Source organism: Aotus nancymaae, unplaced genomic scaffold (assembly GCF_030222135.1).
Source record: "Aotus nancymaae isolate 86718 unplaced genomic scaffold, 86718_ANA_hifiasm-v0.15.2.pri h1tg000018l, whole genome shotgun sequence".
Lineage (NCBI taxonomy): Eukaryota > Metazoa > Chordata > Mammalia > Primates > Aotidae > Aotus > Aotus nancymaae.
This window is the reverse complement of record NW_026988430.1, coordinates 15,730,205-15,747,658: the sequence shown is the minus strand read 5'-3', so window position 1 is coordinate 15,747,658 and position 17,454 is coordinate 15,730,205. Positions and strand designations below refer to the sequence as shown.

Sequence of the window (17,454 nt, the reverse complement as noted above, 5' to 3'; positions counted from 1 at the left end):
CTCACACTCCAGGACTGGGTCAACACTGGTGTGGAAGCTCCCTGGGGGCAGACTCTGTGTCCTTTATCTGGGTTTTACCAGTTCCTACGATAGTGCTTGGTAGAGAATAGGTGCTCAATAAATGTTAGATGAAAGAATGATAGACTGAAGTTCAGGAACGTGATTTATTAGGGCATCTGGAATTGCTCGAGTGGTCAGAAATTGGTCCATACTATTCAAACTCACAAGACACTGATTTTTCTACCAGAATTCCTGTTCATTGTTAGCTTATAAAGGGAACTCTTCTGGATCTAGGAAGTGAAACCAAACTCTGTTCCAGAGCATTCTCTTTGTAGTAAACAATATCAGAAGATTTTTTTTTATTATTTTGAGACATAGTCTCTCTCTGTCACCCAGGCTGGAGTGAAGTGGCGAGATTTCGGCTCACTGCAACCTCCACCTCCTGGGTTCATGCAGTTCTCCCACCTCAGCCTCCCCAGTAGCTGGGATTACAGGCACCCGCCATCATACCCAGCTAATTTTTGTACTTTTGTAGAGATTTCACCATTTTGGCGAGGCTGGTCCCAAACTCCTGACCTCAGGTGATCCTCCCACCTCAGCCTCCCAAAGTGCTGGGATTACAGGCACAAGCCACTACACCTGGCCAAAAGTTAGAGCTTCTTATGTGCAATTTCCGTCAAGCTCTGAAGGTCTGATGGCTGGGCCTCCTTCTCTGTAAGCCTGTGTTTATGTAAAGGGTCAGGATCAGTCATCCAGAACCGGAGTTTGTGTTGGACCTCCTGGTGACACACTGATAGATTTTCATTTTCCAGCTTCCGCTTTGCAAATACTCATACGACCACCACCTTGCCGTTCACACTCTTGTTACCACAACACACAGTTTCCTAAGTGTTGGATTGTTTTGCTGCTTGCTAATAACATACTCAAGAGAAACACTTTAATCTCCTCTGCAAGGTCACTCCAAATCACTCTGAAAGACGGGTTACTTCTGGAAAGCTGCCCTGTAAACAGCTAATCCCATCCTTCTTGCAGGCTTGACTTACGGAGATGGCATTTGCTGACCTCAGATTTTTAAGAGCCATCTTATTTTGAGGGCTGTAGCACTTTGCCTGTCATCTACAATTACCATGACTAAAAATACTTTGGAGGGTGAAGAATCTTCAAGGGGACTTTGCAAGCTGGCCTGTCTTCCTTCTATTCTGGTACCATATTTCAAGGCAATAGCCTTGGTCTTGTGTTGGGCTGCGCATTACCTGCCAGAGGAATATTTCACTTTCTAGTTGATCGGAAGCCAGTCTTGACGTGAAACCTTGTGATTAGCCTTGCCCCTTGAATGTACCCAAGAGTGATTTTCCTGACAGCACCTTTACTGCTTAGCCACCGTATTCAGATTCAGCCACCTTCCCCACGTACCATGCCTGGGCTGTGTTTTCCCTCATGGAAATGGAAGCTTCCATCCATGCATGTCGGCCACAATCCTCCACATACCATCTCCGTCTTCCACTCCCAGCAGTATAACTTGAGGTCTTCCACATAAGCCTAGGATCAGAGAATCAGAGATGTATTGTGTTGCCTAGAAACAGAGATGTATTGTGTTGCCTAGGAGCTGGTGTTTGTCTGGAGAAAAGTGTGGAAGGTGTAGCTGCAGGTCCACTCGGAGCTGTGCACAAGGAACATCTTTTCATGCCATTGACTCCAGCAGTGGTGTGTCACTCAGAGCCATTCGTGTGTGAATAGGTTGCCAAGCTCTGATTCCAGGCAGAAACTTGTGGTTCTCCGCCACTCCCTGCCTGTTTCTGAGTGTATTTAAATAAAAGGAAGGACTTCTACCATGTAAAAATGTTAGATTAACTCTGAGGACTTGCTCGTACATTCAGCAAGCTTTTACTGGAAATTAATTTATATATTTTTCTCCTACACCTTCAGTCTGACTGGATTGTAGGGTGTGTGTGTGTGTGTGTGTGTGTGTGTGTGTGTGTAGGTACTTACACGTGAACAGAACATTCGTGGAAGGACATACCAGAAACTGCAAACAGTACTTTAAGGAGGGGCATGGATGAACTGGGATACAGAAGAAACTATTTTTATTTTCAGATCTTTTGCGCCATTTTAGACTGTTCTTTCTTCCATTAAATAAGAGATTAGAGGCCAGGCGCGGTGGGTCACGCCTGTAATCCCAGCACTTTGGGAGGCCAAGGCAGGAGGATCACGAGGTCAAGAGATCAAGACGATCCTGGCCAACATGGTGAAACCTGTCTCTACTAAAATACAGAAAATTAGCCAGACTTGCCCTTGGTGGCATTCGCCTGTAATCCCAGCTACTTGGGAGGTGGAGGCAGGAGAATCGCTTGAATCTGGGAGGCAATACATAAATAAATAAAATAAGAAATTAGATCTGCATGACCATATGATCTTCTGAGTCCCATCTGTAAGAATCTGCATTGCCACTAAATTGGAGCTATGTTCTATATTTTCTTTCTCTAATCTTTTTACTTTACTGAATTCAACTCTGATGATTATATAGAAACACTTCATTTTTCTAGCGTTACCTGAGAATGAAATTACCCACACTGAATTCTCCAGGTAAATGAATCTAATCCCTTTATGTTGTTGAGATTTGAAGTAATTTATAATGGAATATTTAACAGCTGTATTACATACCCCTCCCTCCTCTTTTACAGCTTGAGGAGACACATTTCACATGCCTTAACACTCACCTATTAAAAGTTCAGTGGATTTTAGCACAGAATATTCACTGAGATGTGCAACCATCACCACGAACTAATTTTAGGACATTTCAACACCCCCAGTACCCCCAAAAGAAACTCTGTACTCAGCCTTGCACAGTGGCTCATGCCTGTAATCCTACCACTTTGGGAGGCTGAGGCGGGCAGATCACGAGATCAAGAGATGGAGACCATCCTGGCCAACATGGTGAAACCCGTCTCTACTAAAAATACAAAAATTAGCTGGGTGTGGTGGCATATACCTGTAGTCCCAGCTACTTGAGAGGCTGAGGCAGGAGAATCGCTAGAACCCAGGACACGGAGATTGCAGTGAGCCGAGATCATGCTATGGCACTCCAGCCTGGCGATAGAGCAAGACTCCATCTAAAAAAAAAAAGAAAGAAAAGAAAAGAAACTCTGCACTCATTAAAGCACTCAGTCCCATTCTCCCCTTCTCTCTCCTTCTGGAAACCACTCATCTGTTTCTTTCTCTGTGGATCTGCCTATTCTGGACATTTCACATTAGACTCATACAATGTGTGGTCTTTTGTTGTCCTAACCTCTTAAACAGAGTGCAGTTAATACCATGTTGCTTTTCCTTTATGATTTAGGCCTATTATGATTGACATGGTGCCAAGCTCATGGCGACCTGAAGAAATATTTAGATGGGGCCCTGTTTGCCTCTTGGAGATTCCATGGCCCATTCATGCGCACGTGGCTCCCTCTGGGCTCTGTGGCTGGGCCACCAGGTGACAGCTGAACAGTTTGTCTTATGATCCTGGACCGTCATTTTAACCATCATTTCCTTTCTGGTTCCCCCTATTTCTGCAAAGTTGGCTCATAGGTACAGAAATGAGATCAGGCCTCAGCCCTTACGCCTTCTCTTGACCCAACCTCATAAGGTAACTGCCCTGGGAACCTCTCTGGGGTGTTTCTGTCTTGCTCCTGGAGTGATTAAACAGGCTGAAATCATTTCTTCTTGTATTGCTATCTTCAGCATCTTGTATCATTCAGTCAGCTAAATTCCATCTTAGTGATAAATCCCCCACAAATATTTTGTGATCTCTCTGATCTAAGCAGTGTTAAACACTTTGATTCCTTGTATCCTTCCTCTCCCCTTTCTTAAAATAGTCTGCAGCGCTCATGTCAAGGACCTTATCAGCTTCCCTTTCTCTAAATTGCATCATCCTAAAAGAACATTTTCCTTTGTTTTCCTTGAGGAGCAAACATTCTCAAAACATTCTTAAATCCAAACCTGCAGGCAGCCTTTAAGCCTGCACAGCATCTATCTGCCAACTCCAAGAGCATTTGAATGTTTGAAGGGAGAGTATGTTTGACATCTAACCTGTCATGGGAAGTAGAGTCTCTGTAAGTATTTCTTTACTTCTTGGTAGGAATACAGTGAAGGAAGAAGAGTCTGATTTAGGGCATTGTCACAGCTCTGGGTCAGACTCTTATGGGGTTGGATGAGTCAGCTTGGCAGGGAGGGAGTAGTTACTCTTCTGATTTTGGCTAAGGGAGCATGACAGCGTCAAACTAGAAGTATAGTATGGGAATTTCAGGTTTGGGGGCTTCTCATCTTGTGCCTGTTGTCAGGGTAAGCCCATAAGTGTGAGGACACCCTTGCAGAGAGTAGCCCAGGTTCATTCTGAATTTGGAGAAACCAAGAAATTTCAGTCTGTCAGAGAAACCAACCCTTGCTTGGGTCTGACTTGGACTAGGGAAGGGATGTCAAGTAGGACAGTGCTTGGCACGTAGAGGTACCAGAAATATCTGCTGAGTGATGGTGCCGCCAATGTCGCTGAGCAGTCGTTAGCCACCGTCTGGCATGAGATGCTGAGAAAGATTCTCAGGCCAGGCTTGGCGGGAAATGGTGTAATTGATGATTGGTCTGCCACGGGTGCAAGTGAGTGAGTGGAAGGGGCGCGATGCAGGTGCAGGACCCGTTGTGTACGTCAGAACTGGGGTCTGAAGATACCGAAGTGGCCCTCAATTGCAGATGGGAACAAGAGAAGAGTCTGGGCACATCCACTTTTGGATAACCTGACACTAAGGGACTCTGCTGAGCTCAGACCGGGGCAGATTAGCAGACAGGACACCCCCAGGCTCAACCCAAGACGGTTAGAATTGAGTCAGCCTCCCCCGAAGCTACCTACCCTGGTGGGCCTGCATTTGACTGACCATGAAGTAATTCAAGTAATTCCCTTCAAAAGTGATGCGGCCCTGCCCTCTGGTGGTCATCTCCATCAACTGCACCTCGGTTTAAAAGGATTGGTTTGGGCGCTCCTTTTCCTTAGCACTTAGTGGATGTCCTCAGCACTGGGGCTTTGGGACTAATTTTACTAACCCACATGAACCCAGTTCTGCTGTGACGTGAGTGTAATAAGCAGGAAAAGTCAATGTACTTCAAGCCTCCATAATTGTCGGAGACAATTCAGTTATAACGTGACAGGCATCGTGCTTGGCCTTTTATTTGCTTCATAGCAGAAAGCCTTGAGGGTAGGTACTATAATTATTCACACGTTACAGAGGAGGAAACTGAGGCTCAGAGAGGAACTCTCACTCTTGCTGCAAGAATATGACGTTCACCTGGGTGCAATGGCTCACACCTGTAATTCCAGCTCTTTGGGAAGCTGATAGGGGAGGATTTCTTGAACCCAGGAGTTTAAGATCAGCCTGGGCAACATAGTGAGACCCTGTCTATACAAAAAATTTTTTTTAATTAGCCAGACCCAGTGGAGTGTGTCTGTGGTCCCAGCTACTGAGGAGGCTGAAGCAGGAGGAACGCTTCAGCTAGGAAGGTTCAGGCTGCAGTGAACCAAAATGGCGCCACTGCACTCCAGCCTGGGTGAGAGAGTGAGACCCTGTTGCATATAGACAGATAGATAGATTGATTGATAGATAGATAGATTGATAGATAGAATGTGACCTTCAGTTCTGGGTTCCACCGATCTCTTTTTTTTTCTTTTTTTTTTTTTGAGGTGGAGTCTCACTCTGTCACCAGGCTAGAGTGCAGTGGCGCAATCTCGGCTCACTGCAACCTCCACCTCCCCAGTTCAAGCAATTCTCCTGCCTTTGTCCCTCAAGTGGCTGGGACTACAGGCTCATACCACCACACCCAGATAATTTTTGTATTTTTAGTAGAGACGGGGTGTCACCAAGTTGGCCAGGATGGTCTCAATCTCTTGACCTTGTGATCCACCTGCCTCAGCCTCCCAAAGTGCTGAGATTACAGGCGTGCACCACTGCACCTGGCCCTGGTGCCACCAATCTCTTAATGAGGGTACATCCCCACCTTACCCCACCCTATCCCTCAGACAGTGGGATTGAGGAAAATGAACAGGGAGGACCACTTTCTACTTTATATTTTTTACACATATATTTTTATGATGAGCATATTTCATCTCTATAATCCTTTTTAAAATTTTAGACTAAATTCTGGGTATCATCCCTGATGAAGGAATCTTGCCAGTTTAGGAAGGAAGGGGCAGGATATAGGAACTGGGGCTCCTTCACCTTGAGAGAACAGGGGTTCGTAGAAATACGACAGCTGCCTAACGACCATGGAAGATCCAAGAGAGCAGGTTTATTTCATGTGTGTCTCCAGCGCCCAGACCCAGGGCCAAGAGGTGGAGTTCTCGAAAGGGGAGTTCAGCTGTGTGACAAAGCATCTTGCTGCCAGGAGGGGCTGCCCTCTGGTGGAAAAAGTGGGCTTGTGGAGTTGGGATAACTTTGAAAGAGCTTGGGCTGGAAGTTACTGGGGAGTTTATACAGGAGAGTCAGTGGTGGGGAGAAGACTGGGTTTTAAAGTCTTAAAGCTATGGCAGGGTGCCGTGGCTCATGCCTGTAATCCCAGCACTCTGGGAGACTTGAGGCTGGAGGATTGTTTGGGCCCAGGAGTTCAAGACCAGACTGGGCAACATAGTGAGGCTCTGTCTCTACAAAAAAATTGTAGAAAGCATGGTGACGTGCACCTGTAGTCCCAGAGGCTGAGGCTGGAGGATTGCTTGAGCCTGTGAGGTTGAGGCTGCTTTGGCCATGATTGTACCCTACGCTACAGCAAAGCCTTTGATAGTCTGCTCTCCCAATCTGTGATCCTACCAGTGGGCTGCAGCACCCAGTCCTGCCTGTAGGGGGCAGCCTTGGCTCTGTAAGACCTGGGTCTGTTTTTGGTGTCCTGGTTCCCACCCTTGGCTGCGTATTGTTTTCATCTGGAAGTTCAGGGTATTGCAATTTACTGATGCTTAGGGCCGCACCTCATTCTGATTTAATTGGTTGTAGGTGGGACCGGGGCAGTGGGATTTTTGAAAGCTCCTCAGGTGGCTCTAAGCCAAGGTTCAGAGTGACTGAGTGCTTAGACCCTACCATTTCTGTGGGTTCAGTGGGCAGATTGTTTCACTTGATTTTCTTTCACTGTAGAAGAAAGGACCGACGCAGGTGGAGACTGGACCCACAGAGAGAAAGTAGGAGCATTAAAAGAGATGTCACCAGAAGCTACAAAACATACCAACTCATTAAGATAGAGATAATAAAATAGGTCCCTGTAAAAACAAGAAAGAAACAGGAGCTTAAACAGTGCCCATGAAGGAGTTACAGGCTTTTAACTCCCCCAGGAAGTGAACTTACTCCAGCCAGGCAGAGGGCAGGGGAATGCTTCAGAAGGCCGGGTCATACGCCGGCTAGGGGCCAGAGACCTCTTTCAATGGCAGTGGCTTCAACATGCAGCCAGGCGGTGGCAGTTCTGGAACTCGGGACTTTCTGGGGACTTGCGGGTATGGGCTGGCAGAAGGGGAGCCACAGGGAGAATAAGGGGCCTCGGGAGGCAGGACTTACCCTTTGGGGAATTGGCTCCAGCCAGTGAGAGTGAACCGACCCAGCCCAACGCCTCTGTCCCGAGGCATGGTGGCTGCCCTCACATCTGCCCCAGCTCAGCGCTGGGATCTCACAGAGAGAAGGGCCTTCCATAAGGGCAGAAAATAGCTATTGCCATAACTCTTCAAGATGCTAGGACACAAACCACATTGCTGCGGCCTGAGCCAGGACTAGAGGGAGGCAAGTAAGCCACCCTCTTCAGGCACAAAATCTAAGGGGACTGCAAAAAACTTTCAGTAATCAAGGCTGGGTGCGGTGGCTCACACCTGTAATACCAGCACTTTGGGAGGCCAAGGCCTTGATCACCTGAGGTCAGGAGTTCAAGACTAGCCTGGCCAACATGGTGAAACCTGTTCTCTACTAAAAATAGAAAAATTAGCCAGTTAACCAGCTATGGTGGCGGGCGCCTGTAATCCCAGCTGGGAGGCTGAGGCAGGAGAATTGCTTGAACCCAGGAGGTAGAGGTTGCAGTGAGCCGAGATTGTGCCACTGCACTCTAGTCTGGGTGACAGAGTGAGACTCCATATCAGGAAAAAAAAAAAAAAAAAAAAAAAAACCTCAGTAATCAAAATTAATTATATTGTATTGCAATTTTAAAAAAAATCAAGGTTAATGCAAAAAGCACCCATGATGAACAGAATTTTAAATTAAGACGGGATAAGTGTTACTGGCTTCTCTTGCCTTTACCCCTCTGTGGCACAGCAGGGCTCTGGACTTCTCTAAGGGAGTCTTCTACTTTTCACCCACACCTTGCCAGAGCCACCAGTCAGCTTTGGCGCCTCAAGAACTTTCCCACTCGGGGTGAAGCCAGGCTGGGGACCCAGATCCATAGCAGAGCAGCAGTGCCACCTAGTGGCGGGCTCTGGTGCCAAGGCATGGAGGGTGATGCCAGACTGAGCAACAGAGAGGGCCAGGAGCTGTCCAGGAGAGTGGATTTGTCGTGAGCAAGAGAAAAAAAACAGAATGGAGATGTGGGGTGGGGAACCCCGCAAATGCCAAGGCAAGGGTCTGAAGCCTCAGCCTTTTCCCATATGAGTATTGAATTAGAAAACAGTTAGAACTATAAGCACATAGTTATTGCTATATGTAATCATATATAATCATTTAGTTATTCACATGTAATCATAAAGATATACATATATACTCAATACAACCTTTTATTTTTACTGATGATTATCGAGTAATGAAGTATGGAACTGAGGTGACATTATGAACAAAGTGATCCTAAGGCAAGATGCTCTAAGCCCTCTGTCACGCCCGCATAAGGGCTGCTGGAGGGTGCTTTGGCTGTGCGGCAGCGGCCGTGCTGGGAAAGCACCTGCTGTTTAGTCAGCTAGGGAAGGAGACATCCAAAATGTCCGAGACGTCTCCTTCCTTGGGGGAGTTAGGAGAAAACTCCGCTCCCCCAAGCTCCTGTGATAGGCCTGACGGCTGTCAGGGAGGCCCACAGACATCTGGGGGCTTAACTGTCTCTGTGTGATGCTGTGCTTCAGCGGTCACGTTCCATGTCTACTTTCAAGTTCTGCTTCTGCACCTGGTTCCTCTTTTTCTTAGAAGGTAAGAATTAGTAATAGTAACATAAATCTTAATGACCTTGTTATTTCTTGACAAGTATGAAAAAAAGTGCTAACGCCTTAGGTTTTCTCCTCCCCTCGGCTACTTGATAGACCTGGACCCCTACCTCCAAGACACGTGATTTACCTGACCCTATCACTGACCACCATTACCTCACCCTACCTACCCCGCCCCCGCTTTGTACTCAGTAAAAGTCAGAATGTCCAGGCACTCAGGGCCACTGCTGGACTCTGTGCTTTGGTTGGCTGTGGAGCCCAGGCCCAAACTCTGTTTTCTCTTTCTCAGTGTCTCATGTCTTTTATTTCCACAGTTTCTCGTCTCCACACCTGCAGAGAGGGGCTCATAGGACCCTGCAGGCCTGGACTCTACATGGAGAGGATTCACTCTTGGATGTAGAGTTTTGAGAAATCCTCCAGGGCCTGGTTCTCAAAGGCTGGTCCCTGGACCAGCAGCATCAGTATCACCAGGGAACTCGCTAGAAATGTAAAACCTTGAGCCCCACTCCAGGCCTGAGAATCAGAACCTGGAAGGTGGGCTCTGGTGAGGTGGGTTTCAGCCAACAAGCCCCGCAGAGGGTTCTGAGGCATGTTCAAGTTTGCGAATCACTGATTCAGAGCCATGCTTCTCAAACCCCTCTGTGCCTGCCTGTCACCCAGAGATCTCGTTAGAATGCAGATTCTGATTCAGTCGCCTAGGGAGGGGTCTGAGACTCTGCAGTTCTGGCAAGCTCCCAGGTAACACAATACTGCTGGCCTTTGTAGGAGATCGGGGTCAGTGTGGTGGGAGAAACTAGGAAAAGGAGCAGGCCTTCGGAAAGGTCAGAAGGCTCTGCAAAGCTTCCAGGGAGAATAGCTGAAGGCGACTGTTCGCTAACCCTGAGGCAGAGGGCAAGGAGCAAGTACAAGGGAGTGTAGGGGAATTTATCTTAAACAGGCTTGTTTATTATGTTGTCCAGGAACTGACCTTTGAACATATGCTGATGGTCCCTAAAAGGGGAACAATAAATGTTAATTACCCGCAGACTGTGTTTGCTCCATGCTTTCAGCATTGTGCCTGGACTGAATAAAAGTAAGCAGCTCCAGCTTCTCAAGGCTGCTCTTTGGCCACTAGAGCCGGACTGTCCCCTAGCTGCTCTTACACTGCATACCTGTGTCTGAGTACTCATTTCATCCGTAGGTCGGCCAGGGTCTGCGGGACAGACCCAGCAGGTCTTTGCAAAATTTTGTGTAGCAGGGATCTAGGCCTGTGTTTCCCAGGCAAGCTTTATAATGAAAGTCACCTGAGTACTTATGAACTATACGAGTTACCAGGTCTCTCCCCTGGAAATGCCTGTTTTGTGGATCCGGCTTCCGGCCCAGGAATCTGCTTTTTAAAACATCCACTCTAAGAGTTTACCTTTAGGCAGATCGTTAGAATCACCCGGGAGCCTTTAAATGCAGATTCCCAGGCTCCAACCCAACCTACGGAATCAGAATCTCTGACGGTGCAGCCCTACATTCTGAATTCTTTTAAAAAAAGTAAACCAGGCAGTGCTGATGCCCAGCTAGGTTTAGAAACCCTTGGAATAGTTCAGGCCCCTCCTTTTTCAAGTGAGGAACCGGAAACCTGGAGGGTGAGTTGCCAAAGATTATGAAAGAAACTGGAAGGAAAGTTAAGACCAGAACATTCCTACTTGAGTGTTCTTCCAGTGACTGTGTGTGTGTGTGTGTGTGTGTGTGTGTGTGTGTGTGTAGCTTTGGAAAATACAAAGTATTGGAAATAGGAACTGTCATACAAACAAAGGTAAGTAAGACAGTGTAAGTCATGACTGCTACTCAGGGAGAGTAAAGGGAATTTTTTTTTTTGAGACAGAGTCTCGCTCTGTTGCCCAGGCTGGAGTGCAGTGGTGCAATCTCCGCTCACTGCAACCTCCGCCTCCCGGGTTCAAGTGATTTCCTGCCTCAGCCTCCTGAGTAGCTGGGACCACAGGCACGCACCACCACACTCAGCTAATTTTTGTATTTTTAGTAGAGATGGGGTTTCACTATGTTGGCCAGGATGGTCTTGAACTCTTGACCTCATGATCCACCTGCCTCGGCCTTCCAGAGTGCTGGGATTACAGGCGTGAGCCACCTCACCCGGCAGAGGGAATTTTTAAAAATGCCCCTAGAAAGGTGCACAAAGGGTAGGGGCGTAACCACTGGTGGGTGAGGAAGACCAAGACAGCCTGAGGTATGTTACGATTGCAGGTGGAGGTGGCCGGGTGGGAGTAGCACTGGGGAGCCAAGTCCGCAGGCACTCGGGGAAGGCCAAGTTAAGTATCCGTCTGAAGCAAGTGTAGTGATTGATGGGCCGGGCGGAGCATCGACAGTGTCTGGCAGAGCAGTGATGGGTCAGAGTTGTGTTTCAAACAGGCCTGACTAAGGAGGACTAAGTTTTATTAACTAACTTGAATGGACTCAGCTGTGATATTGTTTGTCTTGAACACTACACACTTGGGGCCAAATGGCTGGTGAACCATGTGTACCTCAGACCACCAGATCTTCATATACCAGCCTTTAAAAGCCAAAAAGTGGTTTCAGCTGAGCCATGACATGCAGTGAGAGACTGCCAAAATGGCTTCTTCCTTTCTCCATAACACTCAATATTCAAACTGTCTTTTTAACTCAGCAACACGGGATGATTGAAGCTATAGACCTAGTATTAACGTTTCCTTACAGAGGTGGCAAGAGCCACCCAAACAAACACACACAAAAGCCCACGTTCATCTCCACTCCCATATTTCAGACGATGACACAAAGGCAATGGATTTCTCGGGATTACAAGGCAAGACGGAACTTGAAGAAGGCTGGGAGGAAACTGAGGTTGAATGAATGTCGACTCTGCTCAGCCCTGAGCCGGGAAGCGGTGGTTGAAACGCCCTGAGCTGGGAAGCGGTGGAAACGCCCTGAGCCGGGCTGGGAAGCGGTGGAAATGTCCCTGAGCTGGGTTGGGAAGCGGTGGAAATGTCCCTGAGCCGAGAAGCGATGGAAACGCCCTGAGCCAGGCTGGGAAGCAGTGGAAACGCCCTGAGCCGGGCTGGGAAGCGGCTGGGAAGCGGTGGAAATGTCCCTGAGCCGGGAAGCGATGGAAACGCCCTGAGCTGGGAAGCAGTGGAAATGTCCCTGAGCCGGGCTGGGAAGCGGTGGAAATGTCCCTGAGCCGGGAAGCGACGGAAACGCCCTGAGCTGGGAAGCGGTGGAAATGTCCCTGGGCTGTGAGCCAGGAATTCAAATCCCAGCCTGTAGAGCTGTTCTGGGCGTTAGAATTTTGGGGTCCCTTGTTGCTGCACCCATTCCAGGTTTGGGGCTGGCACTGCCCTTCTGATCCCTCCGTAAGGTGGGCACAGGAGAAGTAGCGGGGAGAAGAAATAGGGATCAGAAAACACCCCCTCGAGGACTCCCTCTGCCTGCAACAGGACCCGCTGAGGTTGCAGAGCCGGCTTCCCAGAGAAAATGACCCTCATTGTCAAAGGCTGAGAGTGAGCCCCACGGGGCTGCGTGCTCTTGGCCACGGGAGATCAACTGTGGCCGTATCAGGTGTAATCAGTGTGTATTTATGGGTCACTCACTGCATGAAAGACCGGGATACAGCCGGGATTTACTGTGGGGCTGAAAGCAAGTCACTTAAAAAGGTAAAAATTCATGTCCTTTTAATCTACCTTTCAACAGGGAACATCACACCTGAAGGCTCGCGGCCTCTGCCTGCCTTGTGGGACGGTGCTGGAAATTATCCTCGTGTTTATATAGCATTCTTTGCGAGTGGCTGCTGTTGTCTTTCTGTTGTCAGCACAGTCAGGTGCTGGGGGTACCAGACCTTGGGGTGGGGTGGCAAGCGAGGGCCGGCTTGTATCTATGTGGCCTTCTCAGGAGCAGAATGTGATTGTGAGGAGAATGTGTGTTTCAACCCTCACCAGCGCAGAGCGGGGCACACAGCCCAAACCTATCCCCTTCCCAGAAAGCTGCAAGTTCGCTGAGTGCACCTGTGTGGTGAGGCAGGCTCTGATAGCCACAGGCTGGTGGGCCGCTAGGGAAGCAGATAAGGAATTCCAGCTGGAGATAATGAATTGAAAAGCTGGCCTTTGTTTCTGGAAATGATGCCCCATTGAGGGAGCCCCCCAAAATAAACGCCCGTGTACAATGCCCTGTGCTTCAGGTCTCAACACCTGCTGTCCTTGGGACAGAGACCCCAGGCCCAAAATAGGCACAGCTGCTATCTCGCCCTCCTGGAGCCGAGACTGGGTCATATTTGGAAATATGTCTCCCTCCATCCCTCCTCCCAACCTCATTCAGAGCCTTAGGGCTTTAAGATGTGAGCTCTCTCCTCAATCCCTCTTCCCAGTCTTTCTTGGGTATCTCTGCTTCTCCCATCCCCTGGGCATGTCATAGGCAGTTGGTGACAGATGAATGAATACAGGTATAAGAAAACACAGACCTGAAATTTCTAGCAGCACAGCTTGGAGCAGGAAGCTCTGGCTGGCCTGGGCTTTTTGCTAAGGTGTCCTGGCTTCTCATGGCAGCACCTCTCCCCCAGGGCTTTTCCAAGATGATACTCTCTTTAGGCTTCCAAGCAGTGTGAATTGCAAACAGCCATGCCCACTCCCCAGGCCAAGAAAACCAAGTTCAGGGCCAGGATTGCTCACAAATTTGTAAGGAACTACTGCTTCTGCCTTATTATTCTCTCTGTATTTATTTTTATTTTATTTAATTTTTAGTAGAAATGGGGTTTCACCATGTTGGCCAGGCTGGTCTCAAACTCCTGACCTCAGGTGATCTGCCCACCTCGGCCTCCCAAAGTGCTGGGATTACAGGCATGAGCCACCGCGCCTGGCCTATTCTCTTTATTACCGAAATGGGGAGCCAGAAAGTCAACATAGAAAGAATTTGTTTTCCCCAAGGGCACACAGATTGCCCCAACACTTTACTTTTCCTGCTAGGAACTCAACCCAAGAGGTGGGCTTTCTTTTGGTCTCCGACTATAAAAGCATGTCACTGTCGCTGTCATCCATCACACAGGACTCCTATGGTTTGGGTTTGGTTCTTTCATCATTATTGTTCAGGAAGTTATATTGCCTTTACCGTCCTTGAGTGTGAGGCTCCACCTGTCTTGCCTCCGTATCCGTGAGTCACTGAGGAGTCTGTGTCAGTGACATCTCTCCATGTCCTTTTCCTAAGCTGCCCCTTCTCTCGGCAAGCTCGAGTCAGGCTTCCCCATGAAGGCAACCTAAGGGTGTCTATCATCCCCCTCCTAAATGTCCCCAGGGCTTTGGAACAAGGGCCATGTCCCATTTAATATAACACAAAGAAGACTCATCAAAGCCCCGGAGCTGGGAGTTCTTGCTCTTCACTGTCATGGAAAGCTTGAAACGTCTTCGATAAAAATAATCTGAGCCACCCTAGGCCCCTGGCTCCAGATGGCCTGCAGTTTGGGCAGGACCACCTCCAGAGTATCTCAGCATTGCTGAGGGTAATCTGATAGCTGTTCGGGTCCAGCAAGCAGCCTCAGAACCTCCCTGCCGCTGTTGTTTTTAGCACCGGGATTATTGGTAGGGGTGTAAATAGACATCTGTGCTCTGGGTGGCTCACTCGCCCCACATTCCTAGGCACTCTCATTTTATTAAAGCTCTCAGCTGTCGGGTGACCCAGGCCTGGAGAAATGAAAGGCCGCCTTCACCAACTGGTGGCAGGGCTGCAAATGGCAACCAATTTTCCCCCATAAGGACATGTTACTCCTATTAGAAACCACATCCCTCACATGTCCTTAAGAAGGGGGCCATCTATCTGCCAATCATAAATCAAGATCTCATCTGTTCCAAATAAAGAATCTACCCTCCTAGCTGGCGGGCCTTTTATAGTTGACAGATCTTTTTTTTTAATTTTGTGCGTGGCCATGTATTTCTTATGTAATTAAAAAATTATAAAAGGTAATAAAAAATACAAATCCACTGCTAAGAGATTTAAGACTCAATAAAAAACATTCAGAAAGCCAGAGGTTGGGATAGTGTGAGGATTACAGGGAGAAAGGTAATGAATTCCATGCCTCAACACCAGAAAAAAAGAATAAAAGAGAAAAAGCAAGGCTATTTATGAAAGGGAAAAGCAATTACAAATGACCCTCAATGACCTTATGGTGGCTCACGCCTGTAATCCCAGCACTTTGGGAGGCCAAGGTGGGCGGATCATGAGGTCAGGTGTTTGAGACCAGCCTGGCCAACATCGCAAAACCCGTCTCTACTAAAAATACAAAAAAATTAGCCAGGCATGATGGCGCACGCCTGTAGTCCCAGCTACTCAGGAGGTTGAGGCACGAGAATTGCTTGAACCCAGGCGGCAGAGGTTGCAGTGAGCCGAGATCGTGCCACTGTACTCCAGCCTGGGCAACAGAGCAAGACTCCATCTCAATAAAAATAAAAAAATAAAATAAGAAATGGCCATTAATTTGGAGAAAGTGGGATTCCACCCAAAGAAGTGAGCCTGAAGAGAAGGCGCCCGTCGTTCTTTTGCCGCCCTGTTCTGGAACCCATGTAAGAAAGAGCCGGTGGATATTGCAAATGAGCTAAAGTCACTCAAGTTCCTACCGAATGGTCGAAGGTCCTGTCTTAAGAGAGGCTCTCTGAGGATGGGGTGGGCTGGGTTGGTGGACAAGAGGTGGGTTATAGGGAAACGCCTGGAAGATGCTAACAGAAACAGTCATCAAAGAGAAAACAAGAAGTATGCTTTGGGTTCTATCGGCCCAGTTTCAACACACCTTTCCCTGTGCTCCACCTCCTTTAGGGATTTCTCCTATGCGGCCAGCTGCTCTGGTAGAAGGTTAATACTTTGTTGGGTAAAGAAGTCAGGATCTAGAGAGAATCCCAGCTCTGCCATTTTGACTTTGAGCAAATCACTCAATGTTTCATCTCTTCTTCATCTTTAAAGCGGGGTGATAGGTCCATCTCTTCATCACCAAGTCTGCGTGCCGAGGGCACGTGTGTAGAGTTCACTAAATAGTGGCTGATTTCATCCTCCTCTCCATGGATGGACGAGACCCCCTGCCCTGCTCATATGGCACAGCAGCTCCTGATTTGGAATGGAATTCGTGCTTTCATATTAAACTTCTTAATAATGCAGCTTACATTTTCTGTAGTAGTGGGCATCTGTTGTTTTATGGAATAAATGAACACTAGTGACTTTGGTCATAATATTCACTCCTAGAAAAGCAATCTTTTCATTTATATCCTTCACAAAATCAGAACCTAATAGAGATAGTCATGGGTCACTTCCAGCATCAAACTCCACACCCTCTTCTTTGTGGGAAATGTCACACTTTGCCAATAAGTGGACATGGGGGTCCCATGGCCCTAGATGTTTGCAAGTTCAGAGGCATTCCAGTTCTGCATAAAATGCATCAGGGGGCTCTTTTATTCATTCTTTAAGTCTTAAATTCTGTAAAAAAAAGTTAACTTCAAAAATCTCTCACTCTTCCTTTCTGATCTGTACATATTTTGCCATGTGTGTTTATTTATTTTTCTTTAAGCCAATTAATTAGAGCTCTTTTTTAAAAATATGTTTTCAGTAGTGAAACATTGTGTACACAACACATAAATACGTGACATATTAGGCATGCCAACAGAAGTGCAACTTACGGACTCATAAAACCTTCTTCCTGCTGTCATCTCAGACTTTCAGATTCCTTTGTTTTTTTTTTTTTTTTTTTTGAGACGGGGTTTCACCATGTTGGCCAGGCTGGTCTCAAACTCCTGACCTCAGGTGATCTGCTTGCCTCGGCCCCCCAAAGTGCTGGGATTACAGGTGTGAGCCACCACGCCCGGCCTTACCAGGTTTTTTGTTTTTGAGACAGAGTCTAGCTCTGTCCACAAGCTGTAGTGCAGTGGCATGATCTCGGCTCACTGCAACCTCCGCCTCCTGGTTTAAGTGATTCTCCTGCCTCAGCCTCCCAAGTAGCTGGGACTACAGGCACACACCACCATGCCTAGCTAATTTTTGTATTTTTAGTAGAGATGGGGTTTCACTATGTTGGTCAGGATGGTCTCGATCTCTTGACTTCGTGATCTGCCCACCTCGGCCTCCCAAAGTGCTGGAATTACAGGTGTGAGCCACCGCGCCCGGCCTTTATCACGTATTTTTAAAAGATAAGGACTATCTTAGAAAACATAATCTCAATATCACATTCTACCTTAAAATGAAGAATAATCTCATATCACCATCCATATCCACTCAATATTCAAATTTACCAATTGGAGCGTGTGTGTGTGTGTGTGTGT

At 47.7% G+C, this 17,454-nt stretch overlaps 1 long non-coding RNA gene across 1 annotated transcript in view; it reads left to right on the top strand.

Annotated features, from left to right (window-relative positions):
• The first annotated feature begins 12,498 nt into the window (after positions 1 to 12,498).
• Positions 12,499 to 17,454, top strand: part of LOC135275756 (uncharacterized) — a 28,220-nt gene continuing 23,264 nt past the window's right edge. Inside the window, exon 1 of the long non-coding RNA XR_010343332.1 lies at positions 12,499 to 12,825. This is a non-coding gene — a long non-coding RNA (uncharacterized LOC135275756). The remainder of the gene's footprint in view (positions 12,826 to 17,454) is intronic.